At 33.2% G+C, this 18488-nt stretch overlaps 1 long non-coding RNA gene across 1 annotated transcript; it reads right to left on the bottom strand.

Annotated features, from left to right (window-relative positions):
• Window positions 1-14694: 14694 nt before the first annotated feature.
• LOC107953650 (uncharacterized) lies at window positions 14695-15534 on the bottom strand. The gene is made up of 2 exons (XR_005920693.1): window positions 15290-15534; window positions 14695-14936 (listed from the first exon to the last, which is right to left on the bottom strand). It is a non-coding gene; the product is annotated as an uncharacterized lncRNA (long non-coding RNA).
• Window positions 15535-18488: the final 2954 nt, after the last annotated feature.

Below are 18488 nucleotides of genomic sequence, written 5' to 3'. Positions count from 1 at the left end.
TAATGGAATCCGAATGATTTGGCTAAATTTAAAATTCAATTTGAGTACAATTTCGATCACTAAATTCACACAATAAACTAAAATTTGCCATGTTATCTTCTTCCATCTTAATCTAAATTTATTTATTTTTCTTTGGTTGTCTAAGACTCTTTGGTATTCATGTCCCAATTAAATTTAAAGTAAAATTAAATTGATTCTCTAAATAAAACAAGTTTTTCTCAATCCATGAGGTTAAAACCTTTATAAAAAATTGAGTTGATCTTGATTAAGTTTTGAAGAACATTTCTTCACTAAATATTGGAAAGTAATGGTTCAATATCGGCATGAAAAGTAAAGATAAAGAAAAGCATTGTAAACATAAAAAAGAAATTAATAATTAAAGCCATCACTAATCTCAATAAAACATGTCCTTAGCTTCAAAAAGGAATAATCAAAGGACGAATATTGTGCCACTTATAATGAAGACACCCCAATTTTGTCTAGCTTTTATTTATTTTTAATTGTTTCAATGTGGAAGAACCCTTTCAAAGCTTTTATGTTATTAGTTGGGGTTTCTTCCAAGAGATAAATTAAGACTTTTAATGAATGGAACAGGAACCCATTCATCAATATTTTAATCAAACAATGACAACCAAAAGTCTAAACAAGAAAGATTATAATATAATATTTTAATTAAGAGAATATAATAATAGGGTAAATAGATTATAAAGCAAATCATAGTTAATGGAGCCAAAACAGTCCAAATAAGAGGCCTCCTTTTGAGGAGCGGAAAGCATAGACGCAAATGAAAGCTGGGCTACATGGTGCCTAAGAGTAGGTAGGGACCAAAAAGTTTGGTAAGAGTATAGTAGAAGATATATATATATATATATATTAGATTAAAGAGTAAATTAATTCTTTTAAAAATTTTATCCATTTTCAATGTTAAAAATTAGTTCCTATATGTCAGCATGAGTTACATGTGGCATATAATGTATAATTATCTAATTATTTTGTCAGTTATACCAGTTTTTAACAGTAAAAATAGATAAAATTTTGAATAGAAGGGACCAATTACTCTTTAATCTAACCTATAGGGACTAATCTGCCCATTTTTGAGTATATGAGACAATGCAATTTGACTCTTAGTATAGGGCTTTCATGGTACTTTTACCATAATTTTGTGTTGGGAGGTCAAAATTAAATCATAAAATTTTCGGAACAACAAAATGTAATTTTATCAATGTTTTAACAAATATTTAATTAGTTAAAACTTGATATTAGTCTTTGTACTTTGCAAAAGTTATGGATTTAATCTCTGGACTTTAATTTGGTCATTTTTAGTCCCTATACTTTTCAAACTTACAAATCACAGTCCTTACCAAACAACAACAGTTAAATTCATTAAGTTCTATTATTTCCAAAATCAAATACGCTGAACATATAATCATAAGTATAATGCCATGCCAGCTTGTTATTTTCACATATACAAACTAAAAATCTAGTTAATGAATTAACAACTATCATTTGCATAAAGACTAGAATTTTAAAATTCGAAAAGTATAGGGACTTAAAATGATCCAATTGGAGAATATAGACCAAATCTATAACTATTAGCATAGTACATGACCGATAATTGAATTTAATCAAATGAATTTAACTACTACTGCTCTAGCTAAGATAAAAAATTCAAAATTCGATAAGTACAGAGATTAAAATTAACCAGTTCAAAAGTACAAAAACTAAAATTAGCCTAACTATAAGAATTAAATCTACAACTTTTGCAAATTACGTGGACTAATAACAGAATTTAACTTATTGAAGTAGTATTTGAAGGAACAAGGGAGCTAATGCTTATGTCAACATTTCTTGAATTTGTCCCTGGTAACAAGTCAAGATAAGCTAGTATTCATATTGTGTCCATATGATTTCTATATGTTATAATCATATTTAAAATAGTATTATATTAATAATTTAGAAATTTCTACGGATCAAGATATTAAGTGAATAAATTATTTAATTTATATTAATAATGATAGATACAGTCTAGGTAGATTCTTTCCTAGGTGAATTTTTATATTGTATTGTGTTTTAGTTATGGCAAGGTCTAATTGGTTCTCCAATCATCTCTCAATATTGGAGCCCATTGTGTTGATTATGGGCCTTAAGATCAAAACTTGGCTGAGTTGCTTGGTCCAATGTAACCAAATAGGGACAATTTAACCTTGTAAAGCCCAAAAACACAAAAAATACTAGAATTCTCTCAACCACTTTGTTGGTGAAAAATATTTTTTAAAAATATTATTTTATAAAAACTAATATTGGTTTTGAAAGGGAAATACATTTTTTAAGTAAAAAATTATTTTTTTAAAAATTTGAAAGGGCTAAATAGTTCACATATGTATGTAAATTAACTTTATTCATGTGCCAAAGTTGGATTCAAAAAAATTTCAAACCTAAATTCGAATTTGACCTTGTCAAAAATTACCAAAACTTGATGGATCAATTGATCGATACATTGATTCGAGGCAAAAAAAAATCAATTGATCCGAGAATTAATATGAAAATATATTAAATTAAATTATTACTTTTTATAAGGGCTCAAAATGTAATTTTTATTTAATTATAGAGTTGAAATGAATTAAAGTGAATTATTATTTTTAAAAGGGACTGAAAAAGAATATTATACTATTTTATTAAGGGGCTAAAGTTCCTGCCTACCTCCTAGTTACGCCTTATATATCTATATACTAAAAATTGCAACATGTGGATGAAATAATTATTTATAACTGCCGTTTTTTTTAAAATAATGAATGTTAAAAGAAGTTATATATATGATAATTGGTAAATGTAGGTTGTGTTGGTTTCATAAAAAATTATTTACAAAAAAAATTATTTTGTATTTTTTTATATTTGTTTTATGAAAAATAGCTTGATCAACGGAAAATTATTTATAAGTCAATGGAAAATAAGCCTCTTTTCTTATAAATTGACATATCTTTTTTAAAAGTATAAGTCATTTTTTGAAAATAAGCTCGTTTATAAGTAATTTTGTTTTTATATAAAAATTAACTTGAACCAAACCTAAAATTATTATATTAATAATAAATTTTAATTTTAATTTTAAAATATTTTTAAAAAATATAGTTTTAATATCAAATATTATAATATTCAATATTATTAAACATAAATATTTAATTATTTATATTTATTAATATAATTAATATGATTTATTATTTTAATGTTACTACGGTGAGAGCAGCTATCCTGGTTAATGGGTTAGCTACAAATTTGGTCGTGGATTACGCCAAGGAGATCCTTTATCTCCATTCTTGTTCATTCTGGTTACGGAAGTGCTTCACTTATTAAACGATTTCACACTTACAGTTTGCGGACGACACGATTTTGTTTTTAAAGGCAGAGGAAATGGTAGTGGAAAATATGAAATTTATTCTCCGTTGCTTCGAGACTTTTTCGGGGTTGAGTATTAACTTCAAAAAATCGTGTATTGTGGGGTCTGGAGTTAATGAGGAATTTCTTTACCGTTTGGCAGCTATATGTAAATGTAAGGTTGGGGTGTTGCCTATTTGCTATTTGGGTATTCCTTTAGGAGCAGATTCGAGAAGGGTAGCTACTTGGGACGTGGTGGTTGAGAAATTTAGAAAGAAATTGGCGGGATGGAAAGGTAGAAGTATGTCATGGGCAGCTAGGATAGTGTTGGTTAACGCAGTATTATCGTCTCTTCCAATCTATTTTATGTCTTTATTTCAGGCCCCGATGACTGTAATTAAAAGAATTGATAAAATTAGGAGAAATTTTTGTGGGGAGGGTTGGATGGCAAACAGAAAATGGCGAAAGTCAATTGGAAGCAGATTTGTAGACCAAAAGAAAATGGAGGATCCGAAGTGGTTAACCTTGAGATTAAGAACAAAGCTCTATTAGCAAAATGAAGATGGCGAGTGATGGTGGATAAAAATGCGCTATGGAGCAAGGTGATTTTAGCTAAGTATGGTTCTAACGCTAAACAATGGCGATTTGGTGCGAACAATTTGAAAGATATGTCGACGGTTTGGAGAGGGATTGTGGACAACTCTTTTGATGCTAGAGTGAATAGATGGATGGGAGATAAAGATTTCAAATAGAAAGTAGGGAATGGAAGGGATACGTTGTTCTGGGGGGATCATTGGTGTGGTAATAGTCCATTAAAATTTGAATTCCCTGGACTTTTTCGTCTAGCTAAATTCAAAAATGGTTTGGTTTTTTATTACTCTTTGGATGGTGGTTTTTGTAATGTTAATTAGGAAGGTTTTTTCGTCAGAGCTTTTTTAGATAGGGAATGGGGGATGCTAAGTCATCTCTTGGATTGGGTGGGTGGTGTGGTATTGATCCCGGAGGTGGAGGATCGGATATTATGGATGCACGATAAAAATGGTGAGTTCTCTGTGAAGCAGTTGACTAAATTAATGGTGGATGGGGTGGGGGTTGAATTTATTTTTTAATTAGGAAAGGGGTGAAAATTCTTGATACTGTTAATGTATGTCCTTGGTGTAACAGGGAGCGGGAGAAGACGGACCATTTGTTTTTTAACTGCATCTTTATTAATGGATTTTGGAAGAGGATCTTAAATTGGTGGGACATCGGATGGAAAGGGGTGAGTAATTTTGAAGATTTTTATTCATTCTATTTCAAAGTGAAAATTTTAGGATCTTGTAAAAGTCTATGGTTGATTGCAATTGCGGTTGCTGTTTGGTCAATTTAGCTTGCGAGAAATGAAATGGTGTTTGATAATAAAGTGTTGACAATGGATACCTTGGTCTTCCATGCAAAGATGAGGCCTTTATTATGGAGCAGGGCTGTTTTTAATGAGTGCAGGTTTCATGAGAGATTATGGTGGTTTTGTCCATACAAGTGTTGTTTATCTAAGTCTGATTATAGGGGTTGGTGTTTTTCACCTCATGGTTGGCTTAAATTTAACGTTAACGGTATTGTTTTTGAGGGTGCTCGAGGTGGTGGAGGAGTGTTGAGAGATGAGGATGGAATTGTTAGAGCCTTATTTTCAGGACCAATTGATACAGGTGATTAAGAGTCAACTGAATTGGGAGCTATAATCAGTGCTCTTGATATTTTTATTGAAATCGGCTGGAAGGGGACTGTTTCTTTGATTATTGAAATAGGTTCAATGGAGGTTTTTAGTTGGATTCTGGAGAAAACAAGGAAACATTGGTCACATCAAGTTATATTTGCTGATTTGGAAAGGAGGTGGAGCAGGGTGGGAGAGTTATCTTTTTCAGTTGCTAAGGCGAATGGAAATGAAATGGCAGATTCTCTAGCTATTGCAGGGACGAATAGAACTAGTATGTTTAAGGCTTGGTGGTGAGTTGATTTGTAATGTCAGATTTCATGTGTATGTTCTGTGGTTTTGAGTATGTCTTGTAGTACTTTTTGGGTGGTCATTTCTGCTGTGTTGTTTGAATAACTTTGGTCTTCGGAATGTCAGGTTTGTATTGTTGATGAGTGGTCTCAATAAGTAGGATTCGTTGGTCTTGTTTGTATTATCCATATTTGCTTTTACAAGTTGTAAAAGCAGCAATGAGCAAAAAAAAAAAAAAAAAATTGATTTATTATTTTAATAAGTTATTTAATATTTATATTCATATTTGTTTAAACCACGCTTAGCTTCATTTATCCTTCCAGCTCTAGTGTATCACTATCCACTCTCATATATTTAATATATGTAATTTAAATTAAGTTTTAATTAGCCGTTGTGTATTTAAGTTTATATATGATATTAATTATTATAAAATAAATTCCGATTGTCAAAAGAAAATGATACTACAATATTTTGTAACAAATATATTTATGTTGTGTTTGTTTACTTAGAACAATTTTTAGCAAATGGTCTTAGGAAAATTTTTCAAACAACGGAAAATATTTTAATTTTTCAAATAACGGAAAATATTTTATACAGAATCATCCAAACACCAGAAAATATCAATTTTTCTAAGAAAATCAAACTATTTTCCAAATATATATATTTTTTGAAAGTTGTTTTTAGTGAGACAGTATTAAAGTACTACATTTTTTTTAAGAAATAAAGGATTTATAAAAATTTTAAATTACATTTACTTTTTTTTTATGAATGTATTGTTTTAATTTATTTCATCGCATTTAATTAACTTGATTCAAAAGTTCTATATAGTGGAAATATATTTAATTGGTCTGGCATATAATGGGCCTCATTTATATATTTAGGCATGGCATGTAACATATTGGGCCTCCATCCATTTCTATTGTTGAGTGATGATGTGTCATTGTCTGGTTGCTTGAATTAGTCTCTCTACATCAGCATAAGGTGCAAGGGACAAATTAGTTCGTTAAAAATTTTCATCCATTCCATCCATCTCACTATTTGTTAAAAATTCTATATATTTTTAACAAAAGAGCTACTTTACTTTTTAACTTAAGGACAAATTTATCAAATTTTAAAGTGAAAGGGGTTAAACGCGATTTGATTCTCAATAAAAAGACAATGGTAGCTCTACCATATGGAGATAAACAATAGATACATAAGTATGCAAAGCAATAGATATACAATAAAACTAGTGATATTTCTAGATCAAATTCTTTGATGTACTCTTTAGACTAAGAATTTATGTGGAGATCACTTGTTTTGATAGATACAAGGGACAAATTATATTATTAAAGGATATAAAACACATATTATATAGTAGCTAGCTACTGATGCCTACTTATCTTTGTCTTAATTGAAACCATGCACAAGTAGAAATGGATTTAATTATTGTCTTACTTTTTCAATTATGTTGAGATTAAATTTGTTTGGGAGGATTTAGGTAAAAATGTTAGGCTCGAAAATAGGTTTAGACAAAAATATTAGGCCTGTTTAAATTATGGGTCGGACTTGGGCTTGAACATTCAAGGCTCGAGCTCAACCCGAGCTGACCCATTTTTAAGTCTTTAAAACTTAATATTATGTTATTTTTATATATTATGTAATTTATAATACATAAAAAATAAATCTATACTAAAAATATAATACTACTCTAATATAAACATTAAAATAATGTTAAGATTGCTATATAAAAATATTCAATAAATAAAAAATATTTAACATTATTAAATATTAAATTAAAATAATGCAATTTTTTTAAAAAATAATATGGGTGAGTCTAAAATGGGCTTGGATTAGTCTTTTACAAATATAAGTGGGCTTGAGCGAAATTTTAGGCCTATATTTCAGGCCGAGTCAGGCTTGGGTAAGTATAAAATATATTAATATCATCCTTAAACTTGATCTGAATCCAACTCACGAACATCTCTAGCTGAAATTTAGGATTTAACTTGTCTGATTTAATTTTGATCAAATTGATAACAATGTTAATTGTTGTGATTTATATATATTATTTGTACTTAACCACTAATAAATTTACATGTCTGATGAATCTTTAAGCTTGTTCTTTTTTTAAAAAAAAAATTCATATAATCACTTTAACCTAGACTTTTCCATGGGTCGAACTACTCATCCAAGTTTGCAGGTCCACCCAAAATTTGGTAAGTGTAATGGCCAATTTTTGGCCTAAGCAAAAACCAAAATTCAAGTCCATTTTACAATGTTAAATAGCCCAAAAATCAAAACAGGCCCAATTTCCATATTGAAAGGCCCAAACCTAAAACTAAATGACCCAAATAATACAAAAACCCTAAAAGCCCACCTAGCCCAACACACAAAATATTTCAGCAACCCTAGGTCCCCCCTCTTTTTGTTCTGCGCCGCAACCATGAAGCAACTCCATACCTCCACTACAGCGGCCCCATACCCCCACTACAACAGTCCCATACCTCCACAGTCCTCGTACGCCACGCCCACACCCCGTACGCATGCCAACAGACTCTGTACTTGCAAGAAGGAAACAAAACAACAGCAGCAACAGAGCAGTAGCCAATAGAAGAAACAATATTTTTGTACTCTTCTTTGGAACATTCGGCTATAAAGCCATGTAATAACCGTTGTAAGTTTTTTTAGACAGGCAATAAGAAAAAACAGAAAAAGAAATATTAAACCCTGGATCCTGCCTATATCCATATACGAGAACAACATCAGACTAAGCAAGAAAATAGCAAAGATTGGAGAATCAGAAGTTAAAAACTAAATGTTATTTCTTTTTCATTTCTATTTCGTTTTAAAATTAATTTTATCACCCATACACATAAAAATCTAATAAACTAATAAAATAAACAAATAACAAAAAATAAAAGAAAAAATTTAGAAATTTTTACCTCCTACTGCCACCGTGTACGGTGGCGGGCGCCGGAGACGCACGATGGTCCAGCGACCGGACCGGTACCCCCTACGCCGGAACCCCTCTCTCCCTTCTCCCCTCTCTCTTTTCTCCCTTCTCTTTTTTTCTTTTTTTCTTCTGCTGTTGCAAAATGATTTTTTTTTCAAAAAAACTTATCTTTTATAGAGGACCAAAACGCACCGTTTTGGTCCCCCCATTAAACCAAAAACGACGTCGTTTTAGCCCCGGGTCGGGTCGACCCGACCCGCTCCAGGTTAGGATCCGCGTGTTTTTGAGCGGAAGGGTAATTTGCGCATTTGGGGACATCCCGAGCAAGCAAATGTGAACGACAGAAGAACAATCAGAAGAATGACAGCGGAATTTATTCTTGATGGGGACATCCTATACAAAATAGGAAAAGATCAGGTGCTCTTGAGATGCGTGGATACAGTTGAAGCCAGAAAAATACTTGAAGATGTCCATGAAGGAATTTGTGGAACACAAGCTAATGGTTTCACTATGGCCAGAAAGATTATAAGACTCGGTTATTACTGGCTGACGATGGAAAGTGACTGCATTAGTTTCACACGGAAATGTCACAAATGTCAAATTTATGGTGATAAAATTCATGTAGCTCCTTCGCCCCTTCATGTCATGACTTCTCCGTGGCTGTTTTCTATGTGGGGCATGGACGTTATAGGGCCTATCTATCCAAAAGCTTCTAACGGATACCGGTTCATTTTTGTGGTTATTGATTACTTTACAAAATGGATAGAAGCCGCTTCGTTTGCCAACGTGACGAAGACTGCGGTTTGCAGGTTTTTGAAAAAGGAAATCATTTGTCGATATGGTTTGCCTGAAAGAATCATTTCAGATAACACCTTGAATTTGAACAACAAGATGATGAAAGAAGTGTGTGAGCAATTCCAAATAAAGTATCATAACTCCTCGCCCTATCGCCCAAAGATGAATGGAGCGGTTGAAGCGGCCAACAAGAATATTAAGAAGATTATTGGGAAAATGACTGAGACATATAAAGACTGGCACGAGAAGCTACCGTTTGCTTTGTATGCATATCGCACATCTATACGGACATCTACGGGGGCAACTCCTTTCTCTCTGGTCTATGGAATGGAAGCTGTGCTACCTATCGAAGTTGAGATCCCCTCTCTACGAGTCTTAATGGAGTCGAAATTAGAGGAAGCTGAATGAGTTCGAGCTCGATATGACCAGTTAAACCTCATCGAAGAAAAACGTCTAAAGGCAATTTGTCATGGACAAATGTACCAGAAGAGAATGATCGCGGCTCATGACAAGAAAATACGGCCAAGAGAATTTCAAGAAGGAGAACTCGTGCTGAGAAAGATTCTCTCAATACAAAGAGACCTGCGAGGAAAATGGGCACTGAATTGGGAAGGACCATACGTCGTAAAGAAGGCATTCTCGGGTGGAGCTTTGATTCTCACCGAGATGGATGGGAAGGAGTTACCGAGTCTAGTGAACTCAGATGCTGTAAAGAAATGTTATGCTTGAAAAAGGAAACCAAGATGAAAACTCGAAAAGGGCATCTTAAAAAAAAGAGAGATAAAAGGGATCAAGGTGAAAACCCGAAAAGGGCGTCTTGATTAAACACAAAAGATTAGGATGAAAACTCGAAAGGGCATTCTAATGAAGCAAACCCGAGCTTAAAGAACAAGGCATTTTGAACGGTGGGTCAAATAGTGAGACTGCAGTATTTGAAGCATTTCTGAAAGCTCGAAATCTTCTACGCAAGAAGCCATGCTCGAAAAGATTCTTGATTGAGAAATGTGGAAAAGTTCATGCATTGAATATCTAGAGCATTTGTATTCATTGAATGCAATCCCTTTTCTCTTTATGACACTTTTTTACTATTATTGGTTAACTTTCATTGTTTACTACATTTGAAATGAATAAATGCGAGGTATCTTTTTGTCCCTACCTGACCATTTTCATGCATCTCATTATGTGGTTCATTTACATGATAAATAGTGAAATGACATACTCTAAACAAAAGAAATGTTAAGCATTACCCGGGTAAGAATTTGATAAGTACAAGAGCCTCAACGCAAGGACAAAGCTCAACCAGGGGCAAAAGAGTGATATCTAGGAAATACAGATTATTCATGAAGCTTGAGGGCGGGTATAGAGCCTGAAGAGAAAGTCAAGAGTCAAAGCAATGAACACAGATCATCAAAAAAAAATCGTGACGAAAAAGGGATATATGACAAACATGCCTAAAGCTCATAATAATGTAGGCATAAATGCATTTAAGACAAACATGTGCATATCATGATAACATCATGCATGACATATACTCCAGTAGAGCAAGAGGATGTGATGATAGTTGAAAAGACACATGAATTCCACCAGATGACATGTTTTGGTATTCTGATGTTTTATTTCTGTTTTTCAAAAATCAACTCATATTGCGAGAGGTGAGTTGAGCCTCAGGACATGCTGAGGTAATTTCAATTTCTGTTTTCTTCAATTTATATTTTTCAAAAAATCAGCTCATATTGTGAGAGGTGAGTTGAGCCTCAGGGCACGCTGAGGTATTTTCAATTTCTGCTTTTCAATTTCTGCTTTTCAAAAAAATCAACTCATATTGCGAGAGGTGAGTTGAGCCTCAAGACACGCTGAGGTAATTTCAATTTATGTTTGTCAAAAAAATCAACTCATATTGCGAGAGGTGAGTTGAGCCTCAGGGCACACTGAGGTATTTTTGATTTTTGCTTTCCAATTTCTGCTCTTCAAAAAAATCAACTCATATTGCGAGAGGTGAGTTGAGCCTCAGGACACGCTGAGGTAATTTCAATTTATGCTGGTCAAAAAAATCAACTCATATTGCGAGAGGTGAGTTGAGCCTCAGGGCACACTGAAGTATTTTCGTTTTATTCTTTCCAATTTCTGCTCTTCAAAAAAAATCAACTCATATTGCGAGAGGTGAGTTGAACCTCAGGACACGCTGAGGTAATTTCAATTTATGCTGGTCAAAAAAATCAACTCATATTGCGAGAGGTGAGTTGAGCCTCAGGGCACGTTGAGGTATTTTCGATTTCTGCTTTCCAATTTCTGTCTTTCAAAATAATCAACTCATATTGCGAGAGGTGAGTTGAGCCTCAGGACACGCTGAGGTAATTTTGATCTCCGTTTTCGAAAATCAACTCATATTGCGAGAGGTGAGTTGAGCCTCAGGACACGCTAAGGTAATTTCAATTTCTGTTTGTCAAAAAATCAACTCATATCGCGAGAGGTGAGATGAGCCTCGGCTCACATGCTGAGGTCTTTTCAATTTCTATTTTTAATTTCTATTTTTCAAAAATCAACTCATACTGCGAGAGGTGAGTTGAGCCTCAGGACATGCTGAGGTAATTTCAATTTCTGTTTTCTCCAATTTATGTTTTTCAAAAATCAGCTCATATTGCGAGAAGTGAGTTAAGCCTCAGGGCACGCTGAGGTATTTTCAATTTCTGTTTTTCAATTTCCGCAGTTACAAAAAAAAACTCATATTGAGAGAGGTGAGTTGAGCCTCGGCTCACATGCTGAGGTATTTTCAATTTATGTTTTTTCAATTTATATTTTTCAAAGATCAATTCATATTGCGAGAAATGAGTTGAGCTCAGGATCACACACCGAGTAAAGAATAAAGACTGGAGCTGATTGAAGGCACCAGATTTTGTTTCCCCGAAGTTGCGATGGAGTGAACCAAAGCAACAATTCCTATGCCTCTGAAGATGCAGTGGGATGAAACGAGGCTATTAGAAGAAAAGAAGTACCAAGAAGTTAAGATTCAGTGAGACTAAGCAAAATTGGCCATTTTGGAGTCTTTGCTCCATTCTCGTTACACGACAATGAGCAAAGAGGGGCAGCTGTAATGGCCAATTTTTGGCCTAAACAAAAACCAAAATTCAAATCCATTTTACAATGTTAAATAGCCCAAAAATCAAAACAGGCCCAATTTCCACATTGAAAGGCCCAAACCTAAAACTAAATGACCCAAATAATACAAAAACCCTAAAAGCCCACCTAGCCCAACACACAAAATATTTCAGCAACCCTAGGTCCCCCCCTCTTTTTGTTCTGCGCTGCAACCATGAAGCAACCCCATACCTCCACTACAGCGGCCCCATACCCCTACTACAACAGTCCCATACCTCCACAGTCCTCGTACACCACGCCCACACCCCGTACGCATGCCAACAGACTCTGTACCTGCAAGAAGGAAACAAAACAACATCAGCAACAGAGCAGTAGCCAATAGAAGAAACAATATTTTTGTACTCTTCTTTGGAACATTCGGCTATAAAGCCATGTAATAACCGTTGTAAGTTTTTTAGACGGGCAATAAGAAAAAACAGAAAAAGAAATATTGAACCATGGATCTTGCCTATATCCATATACGAGAATAGCATCAGACTAAGCAAGAAAATAGCAAAGATCGGAGAATCAGAAGTTAAAAACTAAAGGTTATTTCTTTTTCATTTCTATTTCGTTTTAAAATTAATTTTATCACCCATACACATAAAAATCTAATAAACTAATAAAATAAACAAATAACAAAAAATAAAAGAAAAAATTTAGAAATTTTTACCTCCTCCGGCCATCGTGTACAGTGGCCGGCGCCGGCGACGCACAGTGGTCCGGCGACCGGACCGGTGCCCCCCACGCCGGAGCCCCTCTCTCCCTTCTCCCCTCTCTCTTTTCTCCCTTCTCTTTTTTTCTTTTTTTCTTCTGCTGTTGCAAAATGATTTTTTTTTTCAAAAAAACTTATCTGCGTTTTGGTCCCCCCATTAAACCAAAAACGACGTCATTTTAGCCCCGGGTCGGGTCGACCCGACCCGCTCCAGGTTAGGATCCGAGTGTTTTTGAGCGGAAGGGTAATTTACGCATTTGGCCCTTCCGCTTTCTCAAACCTTTGCAATTAAGTCTTTTGTCTTTTTTAATTCGGCCCTGAGTTTTTGCATGGTTTTCAATTTAGTCCCTTGCACTGCGCTGCTTTTGGACAACAGGGAATATTGAGTTTTTGGTCCCCACTGTTTTCTCGCGTGTTCAAATAGGCCCTTTCCTTTTTGTTTTCTTTTTAAATTGGCCCCACAACTTTATTTTTAATTTAATTTTAGTCCTTTTGTCGTTTATCTTATATCTTTATTAAATATTATTGTTATTTTTGAATTATTAGTATTATTAGTATTGTTATTATTATTATTATTATTATTATGTATTAGTATATATTCTTGCTTTACACGTGTATATATATATATTCATATTCAATGTTTTTATTTCACTTTATTTTAATATTTTATTAATGTTATATTTGTTTCTTTTATATTTCAATATTATCCTTATTATTATTATTATTATTATTATTACCATATTACATGTTTTGTTATATATGTAATTTATATATTATGTATATTATCATTTTATTATATATTGTGTATATGTTGAATGTTGTATTGTTCATGTATTTTACTATATATGTACATAACTTTAATATATATAAGTGTATTTTTATGTAATATTATTATTATTATTTTAATATGTATTTAACCTTGAAATCATATGTGTATATATTATGTAAATGTTTTAATATTATATTATATATGTTTTCATGTATGTTATGTAAATAAATTTTTAGTATTATATTATATATTTAGTATTATATGTATTTTAATATTATTAGTTATATATTTCTTATACTATTATATGTATATTTCTATATTATATTGTATATTGCTAATACTATTATTTATATATATATATGTGTATAGTGTACAAAATAGTTTTCCTATTATTATTATCATTTCTAAGGTACGTATGTATTGTATATGTTCCATATATGTTATATATATTTTTAATATTACTAGTTATATATAGTTCTTATACATTTCCAAGTACATATTTCTATACCATCTTATGTATATATTTTAAATACTATATTGTATATATATATTCTTAATACCATATTGTGTATATATCTTTTATATACGTCATGTGCACACATTTTTCATATGTATATAGGTATATATCATGTATATATTTTAACATTATTAGTTATATTTTTACTATAAAAAATCATATATAGTTTACATACATACTCTTAATATCATGTATCTACATTCATTATTTCCATTTCATATTTAATTCTAGTATCATATATGTCTTTATTGTTTATAATATTATTGTCACATTTATATTCGCTTCAATGTACCTCTAAATTTGTATTTTATTTATTTTTATTTATTAATTTGCTTTACATTGTTTCGAACATATCTATTCGTGTTTTATTTCAATAAGCAAGGCAACGTACCGATTTAAACACTATGTCATCGATTTCATCGCTATGTTGGGTGAATATCAATCGACTCGTGTTAAAACGATATATCTTTCTCAAAAGAAAACGAAGCTTGAAATTTCTCGTGTTTTACTCAGTCGCTGTTGTAGGCCAATTTTGGCCCAAATACAACCAAATACCCACCCCAATTTCATCAGCCCAACATCATCAAACCCAATCTAAACCAACAGCCCACCTAAACTAACCTACTAAACATTTTCCAGTAAAGAAAAAAACCCTAGCCACCTCCCCACTTTCCTCTGACACCAGCCACCATCACCTGCTCCACCAGTCACCCCCATACCCTGCAAAAACAGAGCAAACAAGCTAAACGGGAAAATATGGCAAAAGTAATAAAAACTTGTAAAAGATGGCTATAAAAAGCCATTCAAAAATGTTGTAAAAGGAGGGGTTTATTTTTTATTTTTAAAAGAAAGATTGTAACATAGATATTGGAAATAAAAACGGATACGAAAACAAAAAAAGAGAAGGAAGGTTCAAGAGGTTTAGTTTTGTTCTTTTTTTTTTCCTTTTTTCTTCTTTTTGTTCTCTGCTTACCTTGTTTTTTTCATATTTATTCATTGTTTTTTTTCCTTTTCTTTTTTCAAGAAAACCTTTTTTAACAAAGAAACATAAAAAATTTTTAAAGTAGGCGTACCTAGGTTGCACTCCTTCGCTGTACACGGCGGTCACCACCGTCGTCGTTGGCGGTAGGGCGGGTCTCTAATGAACCCAATCGACAGAAAGAAAAGGGGGAGGGGAAGAGAGCATGAAAGTTTTTTTGTTTATTTAAGATTGGGGGTTGAAAATGAAACACAAAAAAAAATCTTTGTTTTTAAATAATGGTGTTGAAACGGCACTATTTTGTTTGGTGGGTGGGGTCTGTGCACTTTCCCTAAAAGGGAAATTTATGCGTTTAGTCGTCCTCTCTCGCAACCTCATTCAATTAACCCCCATTTTCTATCTTCTTTTGTTTTTTTTTTAAATTTGGCCCTCAGATCTTATTTGGTTTTCGTTTTGATCCCTAATTAACTATCCAATATTTATACTTTTATATCCCGAATTTTAATTTGTTTTTAGCCATGTCCTAAATCTATTTAATTTATTTATTAACCTTTTTTTTTTAAAATGTTTCATTTATATGTTATTTCAAATATTTTATATGTTGTTTATTTACATCATTATTGTAAATATTATATATATATATTTTTTGTACATTTCCTAATATTTTCTTTTATTGTAGATATTATTATTATTATTATATACTCTTATTATATGCATATATATGAAGTATCTTTTATGTACATATTATTTTATATTATTATTACCAAATATATCATTTTTTTCTTATTATTAGTACATGATTTGTTTTTATTTTCTTTTTTTGCAAATATCATTATTATTGTTATAATAATTTCTAGTATTCCATGTTAAATTTTTCATTAATGATATCATTGTTTGCGTCGTTTATCTATTTTTAAATTCTCACTTTAGAAATATTTTTTTCTTATGTTTTAATTAATTTCAATAAATAAAGCAATGCGCCGATTTAACATTAAGTCGTAGATTTCATCGCTATGTTGGGTGGAATTTGTCGGCTCGTGCTAAAGACGGAACACCCTTCTAAAAAACCAAAAAAAATAAAAACTAAAATTTTTCGTCTTTTCAATCGGATCACGACTAAATATTACATTGAACTTGCATTTTTAAAAATCAAGACAGCACGTGTTTATAAGATACCAATTTTGGGCGTCGCGAGGGTGCTAATACCTTTCCCGCGCGTAACCGACTCCCGAACCTTATTTTTCTCTAGACTTTTGACGTAGACCTAAACTCGGCCTTCCTTTTGTTTTAAAAAAAAATCTAATAGGTGTCCGATCACACTTAGGAAAAAGGATCGGTGGCGACTTCCTCTTTATTTTAAAATCAAACTTCAGTTTTCAAGTTTTCAATAAATCGCCACAATTAGCGACCAAAGCTAAACATTTTTACGTCGCTACAGCTGGCGACTCCACTGAGGACTTCCATTTTTGAGAGTCGAGTTGAATTAAACGCGTGTTGTCAAAATTTTCAAATTTCCGTGTTCAAATTAATATTTAATCATGATCCTTAAGTTTTGTTTTCAAAAAAAATCATACATACATATCTCCTAATTTGTTTTATCTTTTGTTTTTCAGCTTTAAGTTTTACGGTTTTAGTTTTGTAGTTTTAAAATAAATGAAAGGTTTGCAAGTTTCTCCCTACGCACCGTGCACTTGCATTTCGTATAACATGAGCTCTCAACCCTGGCCCCGTCCGTTTAAGTGAAAGTAAACGCTACGCCTTCGTGAGTTAACTCATCCCTCCGCACAGGCTAGTGAATACTTTCGGGTTACATATGACTTATGCTTTCGTGAGTTAACTTGTCCCTCCGCATAGGCATAAGTAAATGTAATCCTTCGAATTGAACTCGTGAGTCTGTGATGGGCTATGACCGAGGCTTCGTACTAATCTTAGCAGATGACAGTACAGACAATTCGAGTACCTATCTAGAACCAAAACCGCATATAATGAACCATACGAGCCACCTAACTAGAGCCATGCTGAACCTCCGTCTGTTTGATAGTCACCAAAATAAGTGCACGGGAGGAACGCCTCTTGCCTTTTGCATTTTCATTGTCTATACAAAGGGGATTGGGTCTGTTTAATAAAATAGATTTGGGTAATTTGATTCGTTCAATTTTCCATATTTTTTCTGTCTGTATTTAATTACTAATCAAGATTATTTGTCTTTGCCGTATTGTTTTTCATCATGCATTATAGGCATCATATTAGAAAGGTGTTGATTAAAGATCGGTTGCCAAAAAACGAGTTTCTAATGGAAGAGTCAATTATACAAACAACCGAGGAAAATGCCGTAGTCCGAGATTGGTCTCTAAAAATTCAGAACGAAAAAGGGGATAGTCTAGTGGAGGGATGTATTGCCAATTTGCCCGAGCACGTAACTGTAAATGTTCGCCAGAATAACCTTGAAAATTTGGTTCGAGTTTGGAATCAGTAGGACTCGGATACTAGAGGTATCTTCGCCGAGAGATATGGAGACATAGCCAACTTGATTGCTGTCAGCGTAGACGAATGATTGATCCAAGCCATGGTCAGATTTTAGGATCCAGCCTACCACTGTTTTACTTTCAATCAGGAAGACATGACCCCGACTATAGAAGAGTACACTGCTTTGCTCCGTGTCGATAATATACAACCCTATAAGATATATGTGAAAGAGCCTAAGCCAATGACCTTCAAGAAAAAGTTAGTAAGAGTGACAGACATGACTGACGCGTGGGTCGAAAAACAGATGAAGAAGAAGAATGAAACCATTTGTATCCCATGGTCTTCCCTACGAGACTTGGTTCTGAACCATCCCGACATGTTGAAAAGGGTAAATCTGTTCACTCTGGCCATTTACAGTTTGATCATCTTCCCGAAGATCCTTGGACACATAGAAGTTACGGTGGTAGATTTCTTTGAAAGATTAAAATAAGGAATCAACCCCGTCCCAACTATTCTGGCCGAAACCTTCAGATCACTAAGTAGCTGTAGGAAGAAAGGGGAAGGTCGTTTTATCGGATGCGCGCAGTTACCTAATGTTTGGATTCTGAGCCACTTCTGGAAAGTAGAGCGCACACCGTTCCATATATTTTCTAAAACATTCTTCCCGTTAGAAGCTTATCTTAATAAAGAATGGCCGAAGGAGGTCACTGAACAACACTGGGTCTCAGTCTTTCAGAATCTTCGCACCGATGACGTAACTTGGAGAGCCCCGTGGATACGCCCGTCAGGTCTGCTATACAAGGTCAGAGATCAAGATTGGGTGCCAC

The sequence above is a fragment of the Gossypium hirsutum genome, chromosome A03, assembly GCF_007990345.1.
Source record: "Gossypium hirsutum isolate 1008001.06 chromosome A03, Gossypium_hirsutum_v2.1, whole genome shotgun sequence".
In the NCBI taxonomy this organism is placed as follows: Eukaryota; Viridiplantae; Streptophyta; class Magnoliopsida; order Malvales; family Malvaceae; genus Gossypium; species Gossypium hirsutum.
Note: the sequence above shows the minus strand (reverse complement) of the source record. Positions and strands in the feature narration are given on the sequence as shown.